Genomic DNA, 11,192 nt, shown 5'->3' with positions numbered 1-11,192 from the left:
CATGCCTGCAAACTGTTTCACACTTTGCAGGAAGGTGCAGATTGCTTCAAGCCTACTAATGCATATACAGTATTCTGTGAATTCTTAAATCTCTCTCTTTTTGTTTTTTTTAAATCACTTTATCAGTGAAAAATTAGGTGGAGTATATGGTGGGCTGACAGGTAGCACAGTTGTGAGAACTGTGTGTGACTTGAGGCCAGATAAATTTGTCTGAATATCTGAATGCAGTACCTCCTAAGTTACAGAGACTATGCGACTAACTTTAGGGAGGAGGAACACTGGGCGGCCATCAAGTCTTTTATTTTTATTTTTTCCTCTTTCAAAGTATCTAGTTATTTAAAAGCAATACGCAATAAAACATCAGAAAGCCTCATTTGTTGAATATTTGTGGACTTGTATACTTTGCTGCCTAAAATGACCAGGATCATTTCTTTTTTCTTTCCTTTTTTTTTTTTATTTTTTTTTTTTTTTTGAGTCTCTAGAAACTTGGAAAGAAATCCTGCAGTCACTGCTAGTTTTATGAAGTAAATATTTAGGAAAAAAAATATTAAGTCTGCATTGTTGAGCCTGAAGAAGAGGCAGAATCTGGTTCTACATGTGCTCTTATCACACAGAAAATGTGTAACGTGGTTTCTCAGAATCAGTTTCCTACATCCTTGGACTGTTTCCACATATGCAGAGTCCAGCAGATTCAGTCCAGTTCTGATACAATTAGGATATCATCAGTAATTTCAGGGGAAGATCACAGTTCCTGTCCAGAAAAAGTACCAGGTTTTATTTTATATTTTTTTGTTTTCATTGTTTTCCCCTTACGCACATCCAATTTTTATTGCATCAGAAATCACACTGATGGGTGCTAGAAAAATATATTTATTTACCTACTTGAAGCCCACTCCCCAGTTTTTCATCTTGGCCACTGGAACTCAATTCTGCAGTCATATTGAATATTTTCTTTCTGTGGCATTTACAGTGCTTCTGCAGTGGCTGCTTCTCCAGTTGGCTGGAGTGTTGACCCTTGTGACTTTTCACTTGTTTCCTTTTGCTTGTTCATCAGATGTCTTCTTTGCTTTTCAAGACCTGCTGTATCTTGTCTCCATGTGACTTCCAACTTCAGCACTCAGTACTGGTTTTCTTCTCTAAAGCTGTGATGGACGCAAGTTCCCCTTGTCCAGCCCTTGTGTCTTCACAGCTGTCTTCACCAATCTTGACTTCTGTGCAGTGACAGCTGTACTGCCCTCACCACAGCACGGCAGCTGGTCTTCAACAAGGCTGTCTGGAGCTGGTTAATGTTACCTTAAATTCAAGCAGGGGAAAACATTAAGTTGGATTTCAATGATACTTAGTTTACAAGATGTATTAAAATTAAAAATGGCAACTTGCAACCAAGTGGCAGTCAGTATTCTCTCTGGAAGCATAAGCTTTAGAAAAAAAAAGAGTATCTTCCTTCTCCAACTCCTTATTAAACTGACAGTTACATCCTTCTGAGTTTGCCAGCATTTAGTTTAATTCTTAGCAAGCAGTACTGTGTTGTAGTCACTGCGTAGTGACAGTTGAGGAGCTTTTGAAATTTGACCGAGTAGGACAACTTAGTGTTTTTTTTCTTGTCTACAACTGAAAATGAGCCATTCAAAATGAACTCTGAGATGGTGGTATTTCTTGTTACTGCAGCCTGGCAGATAACTCGCTAGCAACAAGTAGTACATTTTGTTCCAGTTAAACTGTATTTTATAAGTAAAAGTTGTATAGCGAACTTACTTTTGTTAAACTTTGATAGCTGCTAAGCCCTGAGAGATGTTTTCAAGGAAAACAGCAAATTAGCCTGACTTACAACAGTCAAGATTGACACAGCAGCTTGTTTTAACTTGCTTTAGAATAATAGTAAATTAGCCTGATTGAAACAGTAGCACATTGTAATGTATAAGTTCCTCTGGCCCTGAAAGAGGTGGGACACAGTGAACTATACTATAACATTGTTATTTTGTTGTTGTTGTTCTTTGATAAATAGCTGTGGAGGGCTGCTCTGATGCTTTGTGTAGTTGAACTGTGTTTTGCCAGTAGGGACAATTTGAAGCGTGTGGGCAATTAACCAGGATGCAGAATTAAATTAGTTTTCTGTCCTTCTGTGAAACTTTTGTGTTGGAGTGCCTGTGGTTTGTGACATGAGATCTATCTGGAGGATCGGTTGCCAGCCTTTGGGAGGTAAAAATCCTGTCTTCCTCCTTCTTTTTATTCTGTAAATGAAATCTTCCCTGTCCCTAATTGTTATGACAGCTATTTTGATAACTGAGTTCTGTGGAGCCTCAGTTAAAATTAGTTCAGGAATGGTAAAGCTGGGAAAGGTAACATAAAAAGAATGGGTGTTTTGTGTTTCTAATATTTGTTTTTAAATGTTTTATTAACTATTAGTAGAAGATAATGCTTAAATTCTCAGGACTGTTCTTATTTAGGTGGCCATAAACTGCTTAGGTTGAAGGCAGAGTTGTGCACCAGTTCTAAAATGTCAGTCTGTACAATTCCCCAAAACAGTGTGGTAAAGGAAAAGTGTAAATTTCCTTAGTTCAGTAAAAATAGTAACAGCTTGTCTGGTTAGATAGCTAGAAGAGCTTAAACACTGGTAGTGCTCTCAGGGAATTAACTCTGGTTTAAATGCATTTGTTCCTTTATCTCCACCCTTACAAAGATGACAAAGCATGTTTTCATTTGAACTAACATTAGAAGAATAGCTATTATTAGAAATGAGAAACAGGCGGTGTAGTATGTAAGTTATTGGTAACACTTGAGAATTAATATTTTGAAGTCCCATTAACACTTTTCACTGTCATTTGGCCAAAAACATCAAGGCTGAAATAATAGAAAAATCAATTGTAATTGGCACTTCCAGTTACATGAGAGAGAAACTTCAGGAAGCACAAGACATCATCTTGGACTTAATTGCTTGTTCTCTCTTGAAAATTATTATTCCATAAATAATCTTTTTGATTTCTGAATTGGAGAAATGAGACAGTATTTCATTATGTAAACATACTGGAATGTTTTGACAGGAACATTCTAACCTTGTTTACGTAAGTTCTGTAGTTTCACCTTAAAACGATGACTGTGTAATTATGATTATATTTATGAGCCTTTATATGTGTTTACTTCTAACATGAGTAAGTGTAGGTGGTGGGTATGTTCAGCTGGGGCCTTCCTTTATTACTGTCATTTATTTTGGATATACGTCAATTTCTATTGTCTTGGAGTTTGGAAATACCTGTCAAGCATTTTATTCTTGTTCAAAAGCAGAAATAGCTATAAAACCCTTGGAGAAAGGAGGTAGATTTCTGATGACTTTGGTGTTGATTGGTTTGTTGAAGGGGATATATTGCGGGGAAAACGCTGTGAACCAACTTGATCTGTGAATTTAATCAGTTGGCATACTATAAACATTTAAATGGCTCATGAATTTTTGGACTGATTTTCTGAAAACGCAGGGACTTCCTACAGCAGAATATGGAATTTTACCTTAGTGGTTACTTCAATAAATATATGAGTTTAAGGGACACTGATAAAATGGTTTCAAACATTCTGAGTCTTGCAGTTCTGTGCATTTTCTCACACAGTGTGCATGAGATTTGTTAAGACCAATTTGAAGCTCACCAGGCAATCAGGAGACCAGGTGCCAGCAGAAGAAAAACCCGCTTGCTCACTTTCTATGGAAGTCTCACATCAAATAACATGGATGGTACACATGCTGCAGCTTGTTGTGACTGGAAGAATTTTTGGTATATGGAACTATGAAGGATCAAAAACTGATTTTTGTTTCACAGATGGGAGGAATACTGTGTTTATTCAAGTGAGGGGCAATGCAGCCTAGTAAAAGTGGGCAGGTACCTGTTTTTTGGTATTGCTGATAGAACGTTGGGTCAGGAGATGAACTAAATGCATTTCTTTCTAAGAATGTTCACGAATTTGGAATCTCTGACTTGGTAGAGAATGAGCTGCTTAAATGCAGTTGTTCTCTTATTACAGTGTGATTTATCTTGATGCCCGTTCCTCTGCATTTCTTGCTTTAATCCCATGCCTCTGGGAGGAATGGGGTGATCTGAATTCTGTTTCACCTGAATCTGTTTGTGTCACAGTGCTATTATTCCATAAATATTGCCATTTTAAAATCACTTATTTCTATTCTTCCATAAATGTTTGCAATCCTAAGAATTAACTCTACTCAGCACTTGTGCTGGTGCCTTATAAGGCAGTATGTTTTAGGCTGTCTCCAGCAATACAAGCAACTGGACTCAAGCAGGAAGTTTGCATTGCTACATATCTTGTAGGATGTTCTGCACTTCCACTTTTCCTGTTGACACTGTCAGACTGGAGTAAAGTAGAAAATACTCTAGAAGTTGACCATGGATTTCTTCTTACAGCTAACTGATGATGAAACAGTGCTTTGGATTTGGGATACTGTCTGTCATAGCTCTTAATCAGTGCTGGAAGCTTGGAAAGAATGTGCCTGATATTCCTGGTCATCCTATAGTTAGAAACAGACATTCTGGACCGTGAGGATGAGTTAAAAATCTGGTGGCATATGGGCCTGAGGAAATAAATATCCGTCTTGTGTAGCTGTAGAAAGAATGATTGTTCTAAAGTTTTGCTGATCATAGAAATGATCTTGGAACTGTTTGACTTCAGGGTGTGATGAAACCTTGCTCGTTGCTATTCTAAGAACTGCAGCTGCAGGCTGAGGAGCAGTGTCTGTGGTTAGTGCTGGATCCTTTCTGCTTGGAGAGGCTGACACCTCTTTGCTTAAACCTTTCTTTCTGTTCTGTTAAAATAACCCCTAACCTTGTTTATTTTAGCGTTTTGCTCCATGTTGTAGTATAATATTACATATGCTTCAGAAAAAGTCATTACATAATGATTTTTGTGATGTCTTGAAAATATTATGATCAATAATACTGGAATAGTTCTTCACACAGATATGTATGTCTTATCCACCTGCAATTGCACATGTCTTTTCCCAAATACCGTGCTGAACATTTTTTCCAGCATATGTTGGAATGTTTGTCACTGGTACATAGCTTAGCTTTTAATATTGAGATCTGCTTGTGGTGGCTAACCTCTTCTTACTTGAAGAAATATGCTCTGTGTAGTGTTTTGTATATTCCAATTTGTATTTCTGATCACTTAAAATGAAACATCCTCATCTTCTGTAAAATGTAGACTTTTAATACACTAACATTCTATCTTGTGATTCAACACCTCAATTACAAATCTAATCCAATGGTACACGCAGAACAACCAAAATGGAGTTATGTATCTATTATGGTTCACTTATTATCTATGCTTTTAAGATTACTGGGGAAAAGAAATATTTTGGGATGTGTGTGTGAATGTGACTTTCATTGTTTTGGGAAGAAGGTATTTCTTTACAATGCTACACCACTGGAAGAATAAGGCCTTATTTTATATTTTCACTCCCATCAGAGATTTCCCTTTCACAATCAAGATTCATTTTTCTACACTGAGCTCAGTCGTTGCGTTAAATAGTTACTCACTTTGAGTGTGTAAGCATTGAGTAGTAGTGCCCTGCTTTGTGACAATATTCACTGTATTACCTCTTCTGTGTTTCATGCTTGTGTTAATTTCACTTGCATGAATAAAATTTATTTCATAAGTTTTATGTATTCCTTTACACTATTTTTAAAGTTTGGATAGCATTGCTTTCATGTCTTCAGTTGGCACTTGTCCTACTACAGCCTCTTGAAGAATTCTTGAGAAGATTATGAGTTAGAAATAGAGACCAAAGGCAAACTTAGTTTAAATAAATATCCCTAAGTGCTGCTTTTACTTTACTGGGTATTTTCCTTTATTGAATTGCCCAATTAATGTTGGTTTGCTCTGGCCAGTCACTGTTTCTTTTAATTTTGCTTTATTTTACTGATACTCTCTTCTCTTTTGTTTTCAATTTGAAATTGTTTTATTTTAATAATCTCAACACGTTAACATTGACTTTCACTCTTAATTTTTCTCTTGGCTTTTCAAGATTCACCCTTAACTGTGTTTTCCAGGGATCAAAGTAACCATGCTGCTCTTGTATGGAACAATATGAGTTGGTCTTTTTTTCATATGAAGACTTTCATCTTGCTGCATGGCACTTCATTTGTTTAATACTTGTCACTGGCATATGTTCCTTTATTTTTCTTCCTTATGTATTTATCTTTGTGTTCCTGCAGGTGTCACTGAGTAGGCCATATATTTTTCTCTAAACATGCCGCGTGCCTCAAGAAATATAAGAAAGATCTGGTTTAGGCTGCTTCTTAAGGGACTGTTCCACTCCCCCCAGTTCAGCTGGCATGACACTGCTCCTTCTATGGGGTCTGGCAGCTGAGCAGCAGCCCCATGAGGAGTGAGGTCTTCTGGAGAGCAATGAGGCGGGAACACAAAAGTTCCCCTGTCGGTGGCTGCATAATCCAGTGGGAGTGAATTGCCCAGGGCCTGCCTGTATTTACTTCTATTTAGATTTAAAATATAACTAAACCCTGGAGAATTCTTGTCTTTTTGTAAATGAGGATCATCTCTGTTCCTTCTGTACATCTAAAATAGTTACTAGCTAGATCCACTTCACTTAATATTTTCTTCTTCTTGATATTGAGCAAGTGACAGTGGCTGAGGTTTGTAGGTGTGTTCTGTAAACTTGCACTTGAGAGCTGTATACTCAGTGACTCCTTTTCATCTCCTGGAAAAATTCCATGCCCTGATACTTATTTGAGAATGAAATGTTCCAGCAAGTTCACAGAACTATCCCTCTGTACATGTTATTTGCAGATATTGTTATTTGCTGTCCTCTTTAGTACCGCCGTATGTGTACCAGGGAGCCATCCGGGATGCAGCTGTCACAGTGACTCCAGACCCACATTGTGTGTAAGAAAGGAGGATGAGATTGAGGCTAAGATACTCATTGGGGTGCACAACAGGCTGTTTGTGCATACAGAGGCCAAGTGGACAGAAGGTCTGGGGCAAAAGAAATTGGAAGAAATTGTAGGAGGCATTTCTGTACTTCCACATAGGTTTGCTTCTGAGCTACACACTGCAGCCTGCTAGCATAGCAAATCATAACAAATTATTTGGATAAGCCTTGTGAAGCTTGGACATTTTGGATGCAGCAGGCAAAATGGTTTTGCCAATGATAACATTCAGGAAAAAAAAGAAAAGTAAACAGAATATTGGGACAGAGATGATCAGAGTGACCATGGTTTGCCAAAAGGGTTGGGGAATCAAGTGCCACTTGGAATTAAGAAGGTAAAGCAGACAGATCATAAGGACTGAAGGAGAGATTAGAGAAGAGGATGTTAAACACATCAGGAAGAAAGATTGGGAATATTTCAAATCAACATTTCCATTACATTAATCCCCCAGAAAAAAAAAAGTCAGTAATATTCAAAGGCTCTTTTTTCCTCCCCTGTGAAATAGGGACATTTTTGCCTTATGCTAGAAATGCTGTTGCTTTTTTTCCCCCCTCTTTGGTCAGCCATTGTCCATTCTGCAAAGAATTAGGCATCAATTGCTGCTTAAAGAAATTGCAGTCTTCTTTTGATGTTGAAGAATGCTGAGTGATTTGGACACACGGGTCTAATTTTTTCTCTTTATGCAGCTGAATTATATCCTGTCCAGAAAAACAGTTGTAAGGAATTGGAATTATGGACAATTGCTCTGGCTGTGTAATACATTCTGTAAAGCATCACTTTTCACAGCTATTTTGTCTTCATCCAGTAAGCGTCCTTCATATGAAATTTGGTCTTCTAAGAGATCAGAGGTAATCTCAGCAACTATTGGTAAATTGTAGTGTTTGTATCTGTTTCTTTTTTGTAACTAGGCAAGAAAGTTTAGGGCATTTGAAGACTTGCAGTAAGTTTAAGCTTAGGAAGGGAGTAGTGGTGTAACAATAAATCTTTAGGGGAAGGTTCTATTCTCTGTCAGTAGATTTAAGCTGCTGTTTAAAAATGCACTGTATTTGCAGCTGTTTGTTATTTTGTTTCTGGGCACTGTTTGTTTGAAGTTCCTCTTTCTACATCCATTTAATATTGCAGTTTAAGCTAATTATCACCCTAGTGTAAAAGCATAAGCAAATTGGTTGGGGAAATTAGTACATCTTTGAGAAACAGTTTATGTTGAACATTCAGAGGTTTTGTCTGCTGATTTCTGTAGCCTGTCCTCTGAACAGCAGCCCCACCTTCCAACATATTGTACACTTACCTCCATTTGGTATTGCACAGGAACTTGCAACCTGACTTGTAAATACAGATATTAAACAGTGTTGATCCTCACATTGAGCTCTGAAGGTCCCCTAGCTGCTGGTGCTGAACTTTGCACCACTGATGACATCTTTGTGTCTCAAAAATCTAATCAGTTTTTTTTTTTTTACCAAGTCTGCCAACCACTTACCAGCCTGCAAGTGATTGGTTTGGTGATAAGACTATATGGGGGTATTCTGTTAAAGGCCTCAACAAAAGGGAAGATATATAGTATGTGAGGCACTCCCTTGTCCTTGGCATCACTAACCTCATCATAGAGAGCAGTGGGGTTAGTCAGGCACAATCTGTCCTTGCTAAATCTGTGCTGGTTATTTGCAGGCTAGCCAGAGACTGAGATGAGGCTGACTGGCCTGTATCTTCCTTCCTAGCTGTGACTGCTCTTCTTCAAGCTGCCTGTTTGCTGCCAGTAAAATTTGAGAAATCATCTGTGTTGGCTTTCAGTTGAGCTTTGGCATTTCTGACTCCAACACTTCCTGTAGTCGAGGTGCAATTTGGCATTACAGCTCTAACTCAAAGTTTTTCCTATCTGAGCCATACATTACTGTTTATGGTCCACATCTTTCTTAGTTTTTTATTTAAATATTTTGAGTGGCGGTGGATCTTTTAACTACGTGATTTCCTTTAAGCATACAAATTCCACAAAGATGTGATGTGAGTGATGGTAGAGGTAGCAGCTCTGCCCACCAGGGATGATATAGAAATTAATTCTTGGTCTCATTGTATCTATTTCTGGAGGAATCCTTCTGGCAATTACGGTAGATAAAGTGAATTATCCTCTTTTGCTTGTGTTTCTTCACATCCTTAACCTGACCTAATAAGGCCATTAGTGTATCTCATTATATTTAGCCCAGCCTCAGATAAAATACTTTAAAGTTATGTTACTAATTTAATATTTTAAAGTTACTTTCTCATCTAGATAAGGAATGTTGCTTATTTTGGAACATTAGATTGTATTATGTAATTTTAAAATAAAAATAATAATAAAAAACCCCAAAACATCAAATAGAGTAGTACAATACTACACCGTCCAATACAGCTTCATCTCAAAATAAGGGTTGTAAGTGAATCTCTTTCAGTAGACTCTGACAATTGTGCTGCTAATGTCACAGATGTAGAATAATATTACCAGATAAACAAAAAACCTCTGGTGATTAATTCTATACCCAGGGAACTAATAACTATTGTTCTTTAGTAAACAGAAAGAACTGGATAGTGTATGTTCATCTACATATACAAATTCAGTATTTACATATATGAAAAATTTAAGTGCAGTAGTTTAAACATCAGGAGGCAGCCTACTTGCTCTGACTCTGTTGGAGTGAGACTGACATAACAAATTGTAAAGATAGACATTGAGAATCATAAGTGGTAGAAATTGTACTCAAAGCAAAGTTGATGCATCTTTGAATTCATGTAGTGGGATCCGATTTCTTCAGCAAACAAAAGGGAACTTTCTAATAAGTCCTCGCTCCAATTTTAGACAAGAAAGCAAAAAGTAAAAGTAAATGCTGCTTGACCAGTAATCAAAACTGAAATATACATTAAGGTAGTGTTGAGTGCCACATCAAGAAACTTGTGTTTTAGCCACCTGGGACAACACTTCTTTACTTGATAGAGAGTCTGATGTGATCTGTTAATCCAGAAGCTGAACATAGAACAATCTAGATTATCTTATTGGCTTGAATTCAAGCTTGTGTTAGATGGATTACTTCTTTTCTTACTTTGGATCACCTAAGATGATCCTGTCAAGCAATAAGACTTCTGTTTGTCTAGTCTTCTTTGTCCTTTCTTGTCTTCTATCTGCTTGACTAAACTAAGTTAGATACAAGTCAGTAAGAATTCATACACGACTTTTTTTCCTAAAGGAAGTTAAAAATGCGTTTGAAAATGTCACTACTTACTAGATACAAAGAGGTAGCTGAAAGTGGGCTGGCATCTTATGCTTCCCATCAGTATCCAGCATGCTGAAGTGCTTCCTTTAAACATGAGCATGATTCCCAATTCTTACAATACAGTTTAGAATTGGGGTTTCAGTGTGAGCATGTGATCAGAAAGTGTGTCTGTGAAGTTGATGTTTTTCCTACTTAGATAAATACCTATTCCACTTCCAAAATCTGGTTGTGAAATGGGACTTTCTGTCCCTTGCAGTTAATTCCAATGTTAATAAAATATCTGTTAGTGTTGAGAATAAATGTTAGAAGAATGAAGGTTGGTTTGTTTGAAATAAATAAATAGTCATCCAAGTTTCACTTTGTCGTTGGGAATACTGACAGAACAGGTGTGAGAAAACCAAGCAGAAGAACCCGACTTTTCAATCCAGGCTGTTTGACTTTGTTTTTTCACTTCAAAAGAAAGTTTACCATCAAAAATTCTTTTGCTTATGATAGAAAGAACAAAAGTTAATCAGAGTACTTATTTTTCTTCATTGGCTTCAGTGCATAAAACACTCATATCAAAATACAGTACATAATTTTGCCATTTTTGAGGGTAACATTGTGCAGTAAGGCAGCGGATGGTAAACTGAAATTGCAGTGGCATACAGAATAGCTTTTAAACTTTTTAATTACACTCTGTAATTAAAATTGACTGTACCGTGTACTTTCAGAAAGTATCAGCATACATTTACAGGTTTGCACTTTTAAAAGTGAACTTCATAAATCAAGTGAAGAGGCAGTGCAGTAATTGTGGTTTTAGGGTATAAACCAAAAGTTATCACCCATTCTGAGGCAGTTGGTTAGACCAGCTTGTGTAATGAAGTGCAGTAGGGGAAAACATTACCCAAAATTCTTTCAGCTCAAGCAGAGTGAGAAGCAGGAAAATGTCAGCTAAATAGAGTTAGGCATGATTGCTCTTGTATTCATCCAACTGTTAACCAATTAAACCGTTTGACATACAAAGCAT

The 11,192-nt window shown here is 37.2% G+C and overlaps 1 protein-coding gene across 2 annotated transcripts in view; it reads left to right on the top strand.

The window, feature by feature from the left end:
- SNX13 (sorting nexin 13) overlaps positions 1 to 11,192 on the top strand; it is a 63,448-nt gene that overhangs the window by 2,010 nt on the left and 50,246 nt on the right. The gene's annotated exons all lie outside the window — the stretch shown is intronic.

This window comes from Gallus gallus, chromosome 2 (genome assembly GCF_016699485.2).
Source record: "Gallus gallus isolate bGalGal1 chromosome 2, bGalGal1.mat.broiler.GRCg7b, whole genome shotgun sequence".
Taxonomy (NCBI): Eukaryota; Metazoa; Chordata; class Aves; order Galliformes; family Phasianidae; genus Gallus; species Gallus gallus.
Note: the sequence above shows the minus strand (reverse complement) of the source record. Positions and strands in the feature narration are given on the sequence as shown.